This window comes from Oncorhynchus clarkii, chromosome 1 (genome assembly GCF_045791955.1).
Source record: "Oncorhynchus clarkii lewisi isolate Uvic-CL-2024 chromosome 1, UVic_Ocla_1.0, whole genome shotgun sequence".
Taxonomy (NCBI): Eukaryota; Metazoa; Chordata; class Actinopteri; order Salmoniformes; family Salmonidae; genus Oncorhynchus; species Oncorhynchus clarkii.
Genome location: NC_092147.1, coordinates 65,295,693 through 65,311,927, shown reverse-complemented (window position 1 = coordinate 65,311,927; position 16,235 = coordinate 65,295,693).

The following is a 16,235-nucleotide window of genomic DNA, read 5'->3' as shown; positions in this document are numbered from 1 at the left end:
AAGTAAAAAGGAAAGTACTTCAGGCAAAAATATAAATCCACAACGTCAAAAGTAATTCCAAGAGAAAAAGGTAATCCTCCAAGTGAAAAGGTAAATCCACAAGGTGGTAGGTACAGCAGGGAAAAAGCCTCAAAAGATAATCAAAAATAAATAAACGAGAACAAAAACAGAGTACCACAAGAGAGTCCAACTGGAGTAACAAATGTTCACCGCATCGCTGGGGCTGGGTGCTAACATTCAAACACAGAGCAAAGAACTGAGGGAAACTAAGGGTTTAAATACATTCAAGGAAAACGAGGCACAGGTGCAAATAATAATCTGGAAACAGGGGGGAAAAAAAGGGTCAAAAAAGCACAATGGGGGCATCTAGTGGCCAAAACCGGAACAATCCTGGCCAAATCCTAACATATTTTGAATGTCATCTTTCATTGACAAGCTATAAGTGAATTATTGATTACCAGAGCTGGAAACACATCAGATGTATCCCACAACATGTGAACAATATCAGAAAAAAAACACAATCAAGAGTCCTTTCAACCATTCCAAAGTGTCTGATTGTAGTAATTGCACTGTTTTTGCACACTGGATGTGCCTAAAAGTTATTGTTCACTATAAAAACTAAATTTGTGCAACACCAACGTCTCTCAAACAATGTGGTGGTGTCGGGGGACATACAGGGGATATGGACGCCAACAGCGCGGAAGCAGGCAACATCATATTTTTGATGCGTAAAGATATAGTCACTCGGTGGACATTCGATGTTGCCATTAAGTCATACATCATCAGATGGCAATAGGCCAGATGTGTTCCTGCCAACCTAAGGATCCATTTGAACCCCCCATGTAGCTATAGCTCAAACACAGACCAAATCGAAGCTAACCTTATAAGATGTTTTCTGTTTGGTGAAAACGTGTAAAATACAAAGTTTGACTCTTGAGGTTGGTGATCAATAACGGTAGGTTACAGGCAGACAAATAAGATGATCTGTGGAGTCCCGACTTTCGATGTGTATCAACGTATTCCGTGTTTATTTATTTTATGCTTCACATTGCTAACCGGAATGTAGGTAGCAGCGATCTTGAAATGAATTTGTTCTGGATTTGGGGACTGTGAAAAGAACCCTGGTGGCATGTCTGGAAGGGTACGTGTGTGTGTGTCAGAGCAGTGCATAAATTGACTATGCAAACAATTTGGAATTTTCAAAACAATAATGTTTTTTATAAAACTAAGAAGTGATGCAGTTAGTCTCTCATCCACTCTCAGCCAAGAGAGACTGGCATGCATAGTATTTATATTAGCCCTCTGATTATAATGAAGAGCAAGACGCGCTGCTCTGTTCTTAACTAGGTCTTTCCTTGCAGCACTCGACTGGACAATAATCAAGATAAGACTAAACTAGAGCCTGCAGGACCACAGGAAGTATTCAGATCCCTTGACTTTTTCCACATTTTGTTAGGTTACAGCCTTATTCTAAAATGGATTAAATTGTCCATCCACACAATACTCTCAAATGGTGGGTGTAGCTGGTGCATGGAAGTCAGGTGCAGGAGAGCAGAGATGAGTGGACAAGGCACTTTACTTAGGCAATCACAATACAGAACGCAAGTACAAAGTACCGGCTGCCACAAAGCACGGGCATAAAACAAAACCTGGCACAAACCAGCCGGAAGTGTGCCAACCTTGACAAATAAACAATACCCCACACAGACATGGAGGGAACAGAGGGCTAAATACACATAGTAATGATGATGAGATGTAAACCAGGTGTGCATGAAAACAAGACAAAACAAATGGAAAATGAAAGGTGGATCGGCGATGACTAGAAGACCGGTGACATTGACCGCCGAACGCCGCCTGAACAAGGAGAGGAACCGACTTTAGCGGAAGTTGTGACAAATACCCCAAAATGATGCAAAAACTGTTTTTTTTAAATGGTTGCTAATTTATTAAAAATAACGAAATAACACATTTATAAACTCAGCAAAAAAAAGAAAAGACAGGACCCTGTCTTTCAAAGATAATTTGTAAAATTTTACAACTTCACAGATCTTCATTGTAAAGGGTTTAAACACTGTTTCCCAATTAACCATAAACGATTAATGAACATGCACCTGTGGAACGGTCATTAAGATACTAACACCTTACAGAGAGTAGGAAATTAAGGTCACAGTTATGAAAACTTAGGACACTAAAGAGGCCTTTCTACTGACTCTGAAAAACACCAAAAGAAAGATGCCCACGGTCCCTGCTCATCTGCGTGAATGTGCCTTGGGCATGCTGCAAGGAGGCATGAGGACTGCAGATGTGGCCAGGGCAATAATTTGCAATGTCCGTACTGTGAGACGCGTAAGACAGCGCTACAGGGAGACAGGACGGATAGCTGATAGTCCTCGCAGTGGCAGACCATGTGTAACAACACCTGCATCATCCTGACATGACCCTCCGGCATGACAATTCCACCAGCCATACTGCTCGTTCTGTGAGTGATTTCCTGCAAGACAGGAATGGCAGTGTTCTGCCATGGCCAGCGAAGAGCCCTGATCTCAATACCACTGAGCACGTTTGGGACCTATTGGATCAGAGGGTGAGGGCTAGGGCCATTCCTCACAGAAATGTCCGGGAACTTGCAGGTGCCTTGGTGGAAGAGTGGGGTAACATCTTACAGCAAGAACTGGCAAATCTGGTGCAGTCCATGAGGAGGAGATGCACTGCAGTACTTAATGCAGCTGGTGGCCACACCAGATACTGATTGTTACTTTTGATTTTGATCCCCCCCCCCTTTGTTCAGGGACACATTATTCCATTTCTGTTAGTCACATGTCTGTGGAACTTCTTCAGTATATGTCCAGTTGTTGAATCTTGTTATGTTCATACAATGTCCTCTCCTCTCACTGTTAACTGCATTTATTTTCAGCAAACTTAACATGTGTTAAGTTTGCTGAAAATAAATGCAGTTAACAGTGAGAGGACGTTTCTTTTTTTGCTGAGTTTATAGGAATTCAGACCCTTTTCATGTTAGCTCAGTATTTTGTTGAAGCTCCTTTGTCAGCAATTACAGCTTTGAGTCTTCTTGGGTATGACTCTACAAGCTTGGTACACCTGTATTTGGGGAGTTTCTCCCATTCTTCTCTGCAGATCCTCTCAAGCTCTGTCAGGTTGGATGGGGAGCGTTGCTGCAAAGCAATATTCAGGCCTCTCCAGAGATGTTCAATTGGGTTCAAGTCTGGGCTCTGGCTAGGCCACTCAAGGACATTGAGACTTGTCCCGAAGCCACTCCTGTGTTGTCTTGGCTGTGTGCTTAGGGAGGGTGAACCTTTCCTGTTGGAGGGTGAACCTTCACCTCAGTCTGAGGTTCTGAGTGCTGTGGAGCAGGTTTTCATCAAGGGTCTCTCTCTGTACGTTGCTCCGTTCATCTTTGCCTCGATTCTGACTAGTCTCCCAGTCCCTGCCACTGAACCCTACCCCCCCCCCACACACAGAATATTGCTGCCACCACCATGCCTCGCCGTAGGGATTGTGCCAGGTTTCCTCAAGACGAGAAGCTTGGCATTCAGGCCAAAGAGTCCCATCTTGGTTTCATCAGCCCAGAGAATCTTGTTTCTCATGGTCTGAGAGTCTTTAGGTGCCTTTTGGCAAAACTCCAAGTGGGCTGTTATCTGCCTTTTACTGAGGAGTGGCATCTGTCTGGCCACTCTACCATAAAGGCCTGATTTGTAGAGTGTTGCAGAGATGGTTGTCCTTCTGGAAGGTTCTCCCATCTCCAAGGAGGAACTCTAGAGCTCTGCCTGAGTGACCATCGGGTTCTTGGTCACCTCTCTAACCAAGGTCCATCTCCCTGATTGCTCAGTTTGGCCAAGCGGCCAGCTCTAGGAAGAGTCTTGAAGGGTTCCAAACTTCTTCAATTTAAGAATGATGGAGGCCACTGTGTTCTTGGGGACATTCAATGCTGCAGAAAAGTTTTGGTAACCTTCCCCAGATCTGTGCCGCGACACAATCCTGTCTCGGAGCCCTATAGACAATTCCTTCGACCTCATTGCCTGGTTTTTGATCTGACATGCACTGTCAACTGTGAAACCTTATATAGACAGCTTTTCCAAATAATTTCCAATCAATTAAATTTACCAAAGGTGGACTCAAATGAAGTTGTAAAACATCAAGGATAATCAAGGGAAACAGGATGCACCGGAGCTCAATTTCGAGTCTAATAGCAAAGGGTCTGAAAACTTATGTAAATAACTACAATGTTATTGATTCATCTTCAGTTTTCTATCACAGCCATTAAACTGTAACTGTTTTAAAGTCACCATTGGCCTCATGGTGAAATCCCTGAGCGGTTTCCTTTCTCTCCAGCAACTGTGTTAGGAAGGACACTTGTATCTTTGTAGTGGTTGGGTGTATTGCTACACCATCCAAAGTGTAATTAATAACTTCACCATATTCAATGTCTGCTTTTTTTTTACCCATCTCCCTGGTCTATAGGTTTGAATCTGTGTTTGAAATGCAAATGAATTACTTAAAAATCATACAATGTGATTTTCTGGATTTTTGTTTTAGATTCCGTCTCTCACAGTTGAAGTGTACCTATGATAACAATTACAGACCTCTACATGCTTTGTAAGTAAGAAAACCTGCAAAATCGGCAGTGTATCAAATACTTGTTCTCCCCACTGTATAATTGTATGTATGGGGTACAGAGATGAGGTAGTCATTCAAAAAGCATGTTAAATACTATTATTGCAGAGTGAGCATGCAACTTATTATGTGATTTGTAAAGCAAATGTTTATTCCTGAACTTATTTAGGCTTGCCATAACAAAGGGGTTGAATAATTGACTTTTTACCTTTTTTCCCCTTCAATTAAACATTAAGTATTTTTGTTTTTCAATCAACACCCAAAACACATTCCACATTCACAGATGTGGCATACATAAATAATAGAATAAACTATAAAACAAAACAAAAACGTTTGCAGCAGCACTATCTGTGATCATGTTAGCTAAGTGCTGTGATCATGTTAGCTAAGTGCTGTGATCATGTTAGCTAAGTGCTGTGATCATGTTAGCTAAGTGCTGTGATCATGTTAGCTAAGTGCTGTGATCATGTTAGCTATTTCCAGCTTTAGCTGAGACAACGAGCAAATAATGAGTTTTTACAGCACCTTACACAACATGTATTGCGAAAGTATTCGGCCCCCTTGAACTTTGCGACCTTTTGCCACATTTCAGGCTTCAAACATAAAGATATAAAACTGTACTCTATTTTTTTGTGAAGAATCAACAAGTGGGACACAATCATGAAGTGGAACGACATTTATTGGATATTTCAAACTTTTTTAACAAATCAAAAACTGAAAAATTGGGCGTGCAAAATTATTCAGCCCCTTTACTTTCAGTGCAGCAAACTCTCTCCAGAAGTTCAGTGAGGATCTCTGAATGATCCAATGTTGACCTAAATGACTAATGATGATAAATACAATCCACCTGTGTGTAATCAAGTCTCTGTATAAATGCACCTGCACTGTGATAGTCTCAGAGGTCCGTCAAAAGCGCAGAGAGCATCATGAAGAACAAGGAACACACCAGGCAGGTCCGAGATACTGTTGTGAAGAAGTTTAAAGCTGGATTTGGATACAAAAAGATTTCCCAAGCTTTAAACATCCCAAGGAGCACTGTGCAAGTGATAATATTGAAATGGAAGAAGTATCAGACCACTGCAAATCTAACAAGACCTGGCCGTCCCTCTAAACTTTCAGCTCATACAAGGAGAAGACGGATCAGAGATGCAGCCAAGAGGCCCATGATCACTCTGGATGAACTGCAGAGATCTACAGCTGAGGTGGGAGACTCTGTCCATAGGACAACAATCAGTCGTATATTGCACAAATCTGGCCTTTATGGAAGAGTGGAAAGAAGAAAGCCATTTCTTAAACATATCCATAAAAAGTGTTGTTTAAAGTTTGCCACAAGCCACCTGGGAGACACACCAAACATGTGGAAGAAGGTGCTCTGGTCAGATGAAACCAAAATTGAACTTTTTGGCAACAATGTAAAACGTTATGTTTGGCGTAAAAGCAACACAGCTGAACACACCATCCCCACTGTCAAACATGGTGGTGGCAGCATCATGGTTTGGGCCTGCTTTTCTTCAGCAGGGACAGGGAAGATGGTTAAAATTGATGGGAAGATGGATGGAGCCAAATACAGGACCATTCTGTAAGAAAACCTGATGGAGTCTGCAAAAGACCTGAGACTGGGACGGAGATTTGTCTTCCAACAAGACAATGATCCAAAACATAATGCAAAATCTACAATGGAATGGTTCAAAAATAAACATATCCAGGTGTTAGAATGGCAAAGTCCAGACCTGAATCCAATCGAGAATATGTGGAAAGAACTGAAAACTGCTGTTCACAAATGCTCTCCATCCAACCTCACTGAGCTCGAGCTGTTTTGCAAGGAGGAATGGGAAAAAATGTCAGTCTCTCGATGTGCAAAACGGATAGAGACATACCCCAAGCGACTTACAGCTGTAATCGCAGCAAAAGGTGGCGCTACAAAGTATTAACTTAAGGGGGCTGAATAATTTTGCACGCCCAATTTTTCAGTTTTTGATTTGTTAAAAAAGTTTGAAATATCCAATAAATGTAGTTCCACTTCATGATTGTGTCCCACTTGTTGTTGATTCTTCACAAAAAAATACAGTTTTATATCTTTATGTTTGAAGCCTGAAATGTGGCAAAAGGTCGCAAGGTTCAAGGGGGCCGAATACTTTCGCAAGGCACTGTATATACACTCATTTCCCTAATCAACCCGTTCACTCTGTCAAATTTGAAATATAGTTGAGTAGTGGAGACCAGAGTTGATCAAACCTGGGCTGTCTCTTGTGGATGTCTTAAGTGAGCTTTTCAAGAGGGAAAAAAGTTAACAATCTGGTCAATCCACATTTTAAATGTAGGAGAAGAATTAGATGCCCACAGTAGGAGAAAACATTTCTTAGCAAAGTATGTGGTAGCCATAAACACATTTTCTCTGTCGGGATCAATAACAAAGTCCTGCTGGGCATTAAGAAGATAGAGACACAGGGTCATATCAAACTGTACATATAGTATTATCTGTGCAGCAGTATTATTAGATTACCAGATTTTGGCAATCTCTCTACAACTCCAATACATGCATATAGGTTCCACTTCTTGTACAAAAATGTATAGTTCGCTTATTTCATTAGTAGGGGAGCAGTATACCCTGTCGCAAACATCCGCCCATAACTCATCACTGATAGTCAGACAAAGGTCCTTTTCCCAGATTCTTTTCAAAGGAGTAAAGCAAGAGCCAAAATTCTCAGAAAGGAGTCTGTAGATATTTTGCCTTTGATGGATTGTGCCGTAGCAAGAAGGATCTCAACCTATTCAGCTGAGCTCTAAACCTCCCCTTGGAAGTGAATTGAGGAAATTACGTGTCTAATTTGACGATATATTGAATTCACTGAGAGCTCTTGAAAGAATTTCAGTGTAGTTGTGTTCTGCTGAAACAGGTCTGAAAAGGTCCTGATCCCTAGAGTATGCCAAAGACTAAAGTTGGCATCACTCAGGGCTTTTGGCAAGTCTGGGTTGCATACTATAGGCGAGTAGGAGCATATCTGGGAGGAAATGCCAAGGTATTTCCTACAGTCCTTCTATGCTAGTAGGGTTCTGTAAATCACAAAGGTTTTGGATATGTTGCCCACCTCACTAAAGTTATGAATATAATTGAACCACAGGATTGGGCCTCTATCTGAATACACATTGAGTCTTGTCTCTTTGTGATCCGTGTTAGCATGTAGCATCTTTGGGCAGAACAGTAGAACAATTGAAGGCAGGAAAGGGCAAGGCCACCCTTAGATTCAATTAAAATCTGGTATTACAAAGATCCCAAGGTATTGAAACCCCTGTGTCTTCCACTGGAACAGACAGAGTGTCTTCATAGAGCTGGTGAGTGTAAGATTGAGAGGGCAAACAATGGATTTGTTAAAATGTATCTTATATCCTGAAAACTTGCCGTACTGAGCAATTGTGTCTAAAATGGGAGGGATTTCTGAAGGTTGGATATGTAAAGCAAGACATCAACCGCGGAGAGCGAAATCTTGTGCTGAAGGCCGCCTGCAGACCCATAATACTTGGATTGCTCCTTATCAACTCAATAAGTAGAGGATTGCTCCCCCTCAATAAGTAGAGCAGGGGGGACAGCGAGCATCCTTGTCTTGTGCCACATCCCAAAGGAAATCTGTCAGAATTCAGACCGTTAGTAGTCACCATGGCATTTGGATGAGAATATAGGGACTTAATCCATTTAATAAAGTTTTGGCCCATATTTAACTTTTTTAAGACTGAGAACAGAAAACTCCACTCCATCCTGTCAAACGCTTTCTCAGCATCCAGTGAAGACAGCAGGACAGGGGCCTTCTGTTAGTTTACTTGATCCATAATATCATTGGCAAGATGGCACCGACAGACATGACAGCTCTGCTTCTAGCTAGCTCCTAAGCAACTTTGCAGTATTTTTTTGTGTGCTATTTCTTACATTATTAGCCCAGAATTTTTTTTTTGCGTTATTACATACAGCCCTATTTAACTTTTGGATATATGAGCAGCGGTAACTCAACAGCATTAGGTCCAGGAATACGACTATCCCGAATTGGATCCATTGTTCGTAACCCCCCAGGGCAATTGAACTTATCCCAGAGGCTGCTCCAAGACGCCGCCGACGGAGAAGAGGTATTCAGAGTGGACTTCTAACCTGACTCAGGACGAATGCACACCATCCACCACTTCCGAGGATATTACTCGCTAATGTTCAGTCTCTGGACAATAAAGTAGATGAGCTCAGGGCGAGGATCTCCTTCTAGAGAGACATCAGGGACTGTAACATACTCTGTTTCATGGAATCATGGCTCTCTTGGGATATACTGTCCCTGTCCATACAGCCAGCTGGGTTCTCAGTACATCTCGCAGACAGAAATAAAGACCTTTCCGGGACAAATAAAGATGGCGGTGTATGTTTCATGATTAACTACTCATGGTGTGATTGTGATAATTTACAGAAACTGAAGTCCTTTTGTTCACCCAACCTAGAATACCTCACAATCAAGCCAACCATATTACATCTCAAGAGAATGATCTATGGTTATAGTCACAGCCATGTATATTCCCCCTCAAGCCGATACCATGACGGCTCTTAAGGGACTACACTGGACTTCATGCAAACTAGAAACCACATATCCTGAGGCCGCATTTATTGTAGCTGTTAAGGCTGGGCGCTGCTGGTGAAGAAGTCAGGTGCAGGAGAGCAGAGAGTTGTGAACAGGCACACACTTTATTTGGCAGGAGAAAATAACAGTAGGATGCAACTGCGTCAAAAACCTTCATCCAAAACTAGGCAAAAGTGTAAGTGTGCAAAAATAGATACAGCTTGAATAAAGTTAAAAGTAACAATCTTCATGTAACAAAAAAACACGGAACAAACCAGCGTATGCGAACAAACACCACGTAACACAAAACAATCCTACACAAAGACATGATGGGGAACAGAGGAATAAGTACATATGATTTGATTGGGAAATGAAAACCAGGTGTGCAGGGAACAAGACAAAACAAATGGATACATGAAAAATGGAGCGGCGATGGCTAGAAAGCCAGTGACATCGACAGCCGAACGAACAAGGAGAGGAACCGACTTCGGCGGAAGTCGTGACAGTAGCTGGGGATTTTAACAAAGCAAATTTGAGGAAAAAGCTACTCAAGTTCTATCAGCAAATTGACTGTAGTACTTTCTCTGGAAAAACACTCGACCACTGCTATTCCCCCTTTCGAGATGCCTACAAGGCCCTCCCCCGCCCTCCCTTCGGCAAGTCAGATCATGACTCCATTTTTCTCCTCCCTTCCTATAGGCAGAAACTCAGACAGGAAGTACCCATGCTAAGGTCCATTAAATGCTGGTCTGACCAATAGGAATCAATGCTTCAAGACTGTTTTGATGACGTGCACTGGGATATGTTCCAGGTAGCCTCTGAGAATAACATTGACGTAAACACAGTGAATCAGTTCATCAGGAAGTGTATAGGGGATGTTGTTCCAACTGTGACTATTAAAACCTACCCAAACTAGAAACCGTGGATAGACGGCAGCATACGGAAAAACTGAAAGCGCAAACCACCGCATTTAACCATGGCAAGGTAAGGCAATCAAACAGGCAAAACGTCAGAACTACCTGCCCTCCATGACACCTACAGCACCCGATGTCACAGGAAGGCCAAAAAGATCATCAAGGACAACAACCACCCGAGCCACTGCCTATTCACACCGCTACCATCCAGAAGGCGAAGTCAGTACAGGTGCATCAAAGCCGGGACCGAGAGACTGAAAAACAGCTTCTAATCAGAGAGGCTGCTGCCTACATTGAGACCCAATCACTGGCCACTTTAATAAATGGATCACTAGTCACTTTAAACAATGCCACTTCAATAATGTTTACATATCTTACATTACTCATATCATATGTATATACTATTGCACCTTGCCTATGCAGCTCGGCCATCGCTCAGCCATATATTTATATGTACATATTCTCATTCACCCCTTTAGATTTGTGTGTATTAGGTGGTTGTTGGGAAATGGTTACATTACTTGTTAGATATTACTGCACTGTCTGAACTAGGAACACAAGCATTTCACTGAACCTACAATAACATCTGCTAAATATGTGTATGTGACAAATAAAATTTGATTTGAAAGACGGTGAAGGTTATCAGAAGAGTACCAGTCTTTTTTGAGCAACACTGTAATGTGGGCTGTGTACATAGAATCTGGGAGAGCTCTGTTTTTGCAAAAATTTGCCAGCATTGGCATGAACATAGGGCTAAGCTGGAGCAAAAAAGCTTTGTAGAACTCTCTGGGAAAACCATCTGGGCCTGGGTACTTGTTAGGTGGCATGGAGGTAATTGCCTCTAGGACCTCCTCAGGAGTGAAGGGGGAGTTGAGATCTTCTTGGTCGGTCTCTGATAGTTTTGGTAGCGAGATTCCCTCTAGAAAAGAAGGGAGTTCTGCATCTGTATGCTTTCTCTCAGATGTATATAATTTGCAGTAAAAATCATGAAAAGTTAAATTGATCTAATTTGGATCATATGTGACCTCGCCATCTGCTGTTTGGATGGCCATGACTGTACGCCCTGACTGCTCTTTTTTTAAATTGGTAAGCAAGCAATCTGCTAGGCCTATTGCTATACTTATGGAATTTCTGTTTGGTAAAGAAAACATTTTTTTTTTTTATCTCCCGAGTATAGTCCAATTCAGTTTAGCTGCTTTAAGTTGACTCCAGGAGGAGCTGTCTGGGGGATGTTTATGTACTTTTTCACAGCGTTTCAGCTCCCTCTCAAGATCTAACCTGTGTGCTTCCATTTATTTTTTCCTAAAGGAAGCATATGCAATTAGATGACCTCTTACTGTGGCTTTGGCATCGTCCCACATTGTGGCCGGAGAAACAGGAGAGTCTTTGTTGTCTATCCATGTAGTAACCAATGTATGGAATGCTTTGTTTGATAACATGGAGGTGTAGAATTTCCAGCACTTTGACCTTGGGATGTGTTTACAGAGGTCAAAGCAGAGGTGGACAAAGGCGTTCTCTGAAAGAGCTATGGGTCCGATTGTAGGAAATGTAAGAAAATCTTTGGAATAAAAATGTAATCTATACGAGAGTAGGTGTAATGGACATTGGAGAAGTATGTATAGTCCATAGATGAGCTATTAGTCGCTCTCCAGATATTTATCAGTCCCATCTCTTTAGTAAGAGAGTTCAACATCTTTGCTGATCTAGGGTTTGTGGTGGGGACTTGAGATGATTTGTCCAGACTTGAATTGAGGGTACAATTAAAATCTCCAGCCAGAACTGGAAAAACCATGCTCATTGAACAGGGTTATCATTTTCGACATGAAAGCAGAAGAATCAGTGTTAGGGGCATATACACTGCTCAAAAAATAAAGGGAACACTTAAACAACACAATGTAACTCCAAGACAATCACACTTCTGTGAAATCAAACCTTCCACTTAGGAAGCAACACTGATTGACAATACATTTCACATGCTGTTGTTGTTACTGTAATTTAGTTATTCCAATATGTTTTCATTAATTGAATTCCCTTAATCTATTTTATGAGAATTTGTAAGATTCTTGTTTGCATAAAATAGACGGAGACCAGTCTTTTCAATAATAGGTAACAGAATTTATTCTTGGAGCGCGCTGCCACGTTACCACGAGCAACAGTTTATATACAATAACATGACGTCATTTCATTGCTTCTAAAATGAATCTCCTCCTCTAGACCGGGTCAAAGGGAACTTTAAAAGTTCATTCAAAGTTCATTCCAACTCACTAACACATACACAAGACACACAACACAACTGAATTAACTTTTGACTCCTCACCATTATCGATCACCACTTAGCTGACAGTTCTAATTAACAGTAAACCTAGGAATGCACTCACTGCCTTATCTAAAACACCACAGAGCTCAGTTTCGACGGTTCAACCATAGGTTAACTATCTTATCTGTTTACTTAATCCACAAACCATTCGTTTTTTCCTAGTTGGAATTGTGTTCATTAACTTTAATTACTCCTTGTCCGTGTCACACGATCCCTTCTTATGAACTCATATTGTTAATCAGATATAATAAAACAGAGTATACGTTTACTTAGTTACAGTTTCATTTAAAATAAGACTATTGTTCAGTCATTTAATCATAAATTTTCCTATCAGTTGTGCAAATGGAATAGACAACAGGTGGAAATTATAGGCAATTAGCAAGACACCCCCAATAAAGGAGTGGTTCTGCAGGTGGTGACCACAGACCACTTCTCAGTTCCTATGCTTCCTGGCTGATGTTTTGGTCACTTTTGAATGCTGGCGGTGCTTTCACTCTAGTGGTAGCATGAGACGGAGTCTACAACCCACACAAGTGGCTCAGGTAGTGCAGCTCATCCAGGATGGCACATCAATGCGAGCTGTGGCAAGAAGGTTTGCTGTGTCTGTCAGCGTAGTGTCCAGAGCATGGAGGCGCTACCAGGAGACAGGCCCGTACATCAGGAGACGTGGAGGAGGCCGTAGGTGGGCAACAACTCAGCAGCAGGACCGCTACCTCCGCCTTTGTGCAAGGAGGAGCAGGAGGAGCACTGCCAGAGCCCTGCAAAATTACCTCCAGCAGGCCACAAATGTGCATGTGTCTGCTCAAACGGTCAGAAACAGACTCCATGAGGGTGGTATGAGGGCCCGACGTCCACAGGTGGGGGTTGTGCTTACAGCCCAACACCATGCAGGACGTTTGGCATTTGCCAGAGAACACCAAGATGGCAAATTCGCCACTGGCGCCCTGTGCTCTTCACAGATGAAAGCAGGTTCACACTGAGCACATGTGACAGACGTGACAGAGTCTGGAGACGCCGTGGAGAACGTTCTGCTGCCTGCAACATCCTTCAGCATGACCGGTTTGGCGGTGGGTCAGTCATGGTGTGGGTGGCATTTCTTTGGGGGGCCTCACAGTCCTCCATGTGCTCGCCAGAGGTAGCCTGACTGCCATTAGGTACCGAGATGAGATCCTCAGACCCCTTGTGAGACCATATGCTGGTGCGGTTGGCCCTGGGTTCCTCCTAATGCAAGACAATGCTAGACCTCATGTGGCTGGAGTGTGTCAGCAGTTCCTGCAAGAGGAAGGCATTGATGCTATGGACTGGACCGCCCGTTCCCCAGACCTGAATCCAATTGAGCACATCTGGGACATCATGTCTCGCTCTATCCACCAACGCCACGTTGCACCACAGACTGTCCAGGAGTTGGCGGATGCTTTAGTCCAGGTCTGGGAGGAGATCCCTCAGGAGACCATCCGCCACCTCATCAGGAGCATGCCCAGGCGTTGTAGGGAGGTCATACAGGCACGTGGAGGCCACACACACTACTGAGCATCATTTTGACTAGTTTTAAGGACATTACATCAAAGTTGGATCAGCCTGTAGTGTGGTTTTCCACTTTAATTTTGAGTGTGATTCCAAATCCAGACCTCCATGGGTTGATAAATTTGATTTCCATTGATCATTTTTGTGTGATTTTGTTGTCAGCACATTCAACTATGTAAAGAAAAAAGTATTGAATAAGAATATTTCATTCATTCAGATCTAGGATGTGCTATTTTAGTGTTCCCTTTATTTTTTTGAGCAGTGTATATTTAAGATAGTAATTGGTTGCTCATACAGTCACCCAGTTATCAGAATAAATGTCCCCCCTGGAGCAGATATGTTTTTGTCAATCATGAATGTAACATGCTCATGGATAAGTATGACCGTGCCTCTACTGTTTGATTTGAAAGATGAGAAATACACCTGTCCCACCCAAGCTCTGTGGAGTTTAGCATGTTCAGCATCACAGAGGTGTGTCTCTTGTCTGCTTTTTCCTTTTTGAGAGCACATAGTATTTTTTCCCGTTTTATTGCATGACCTAGCTCATGGCAGTTCCATGTCAGTAGATTTAAGGTACTAGTCAACGTCTTCGCACAGTAATGGAACTCTAGTGCAAGTCATATCTGGGTATAGGTGGATAATAGTTACAGCTCCGATCACATAAAAGAAAAAGAAACGGTGTACATAAAATAACAATCTCTGAACACCCCAGCCGAGTTCCCAAACAACTCGACATATCCTGTTGGATCTGTTAACCCCACTCTCAGTCACAATTCTTTTTCCCGTTTTCGCAACGCCCAACATCTCCCGAGAGAACAAAAGGCCTCGTCCTTTCTGCCCCGTAGTAAGTTAAGTGTCAACGTCACCCCATCCAGACCACAGTAAAAAAGAGAGTGAGAAATGGCGTAAATAAAATCAATAGACCAGCCAACAAATACATCCCCCAAAGGACATAAGCTTAATCGTTTGGACTAAATAAAACAGACATGAGGGAGCAAATCACTAAGAGGGATCTATAGGATAAGTTATTTGTTATTATTAAAACGAAATATCAACAGGATAAGGCGGTCATAACCATTGGCATAAAATTGACACACTGAGCCTCTTGTTAGGTCTGTAGATGTGTCGTAATCGACAGGCTGCCAATGGTGAAGGTCTATTTAATAAATACAAATAAAAAAGTAGGCTATAGGCCTAATATAAATTAACAGTATCTGATCACTTTGTCAACCAATTAGCTTATGTTCTACAGACAAGATGAAAAGCTGTAAATGGATAATTTTCTCACTTGAAATAAAAGAGAAAATACAAGTAGGCTAAAACGTTAGTAGGCCGAGGTTAGCCTATAGGACCTATCCCTCTCAGCTAAAATAAATAAGAAATAGACGACTATAATGACATTTAGCTGGGCGGGTGGGTCATTGGACTGCGGCTATATGTTGTCTTACCTCCATTGGTAATAACAGTAATCGCTTTTTGTCATTGGTCCATTTTTCAGTGGCCAGGATTGTCCTTCAAAAAACATTTAGCCTCTTCTGGAATTTTAAAGTGTCGCAGTGCTCCTTGGTGAAGAATCCTGAGCTCGTTTGGGTATTTGAATCCCCTGAAGATGCCTCGGTCAATTAAGTATTCCAGCTGACAGGTCCTGGTGGAAGGTGAGTTTGCGTTTCCCACTGTATGGTGTTGATTTTCGCCGCCTGTAGGACTTGTTCCTTGTCGGTGAATCTCAGGAAAGGTATGGTGACTGGGGGCCTCAGTGCTCGGTGAGCTCTCGACTTCTATGGGCCTGTCGGTGGACAGGTGGAGCCACTCGGGGAGTTTGTCTTGCAGGTAGCGGATCAGTGGTATGTTTCCCTCTTCTTTTCCGGACAGGTTTAATAGAACAAAGTTATTCCTTAGCCCCCTATTTTCTTTTTAGCAGATGCTAATGTTTCCATGGTGTCTGTCAGTGAGTTTTCCATGGATAAGATTCGCCCCGCGTTGATGGTTATGCTTTTTCTGAAGCTAGCTGTTTCTTGGAGACTTTTTCCGCGGAAATTGCTCGAGTCCGGGTGACAATGTCACATGTAATGTCGCCTTTTGTAGCCGCCATGGTTTTTTAAATGGGTTTAACTTGAAGTGGAGGTAAGATTAAGAATTGGACATTACTTGTGCGGAGCTGCGAAACTCTCAGTTCATTCGGCCATCTCGTTTAAGGGTTACGTCAAATGTCAGCATATACTTTTATATTAATTTGTAATAATTTCGAAAAACACAATT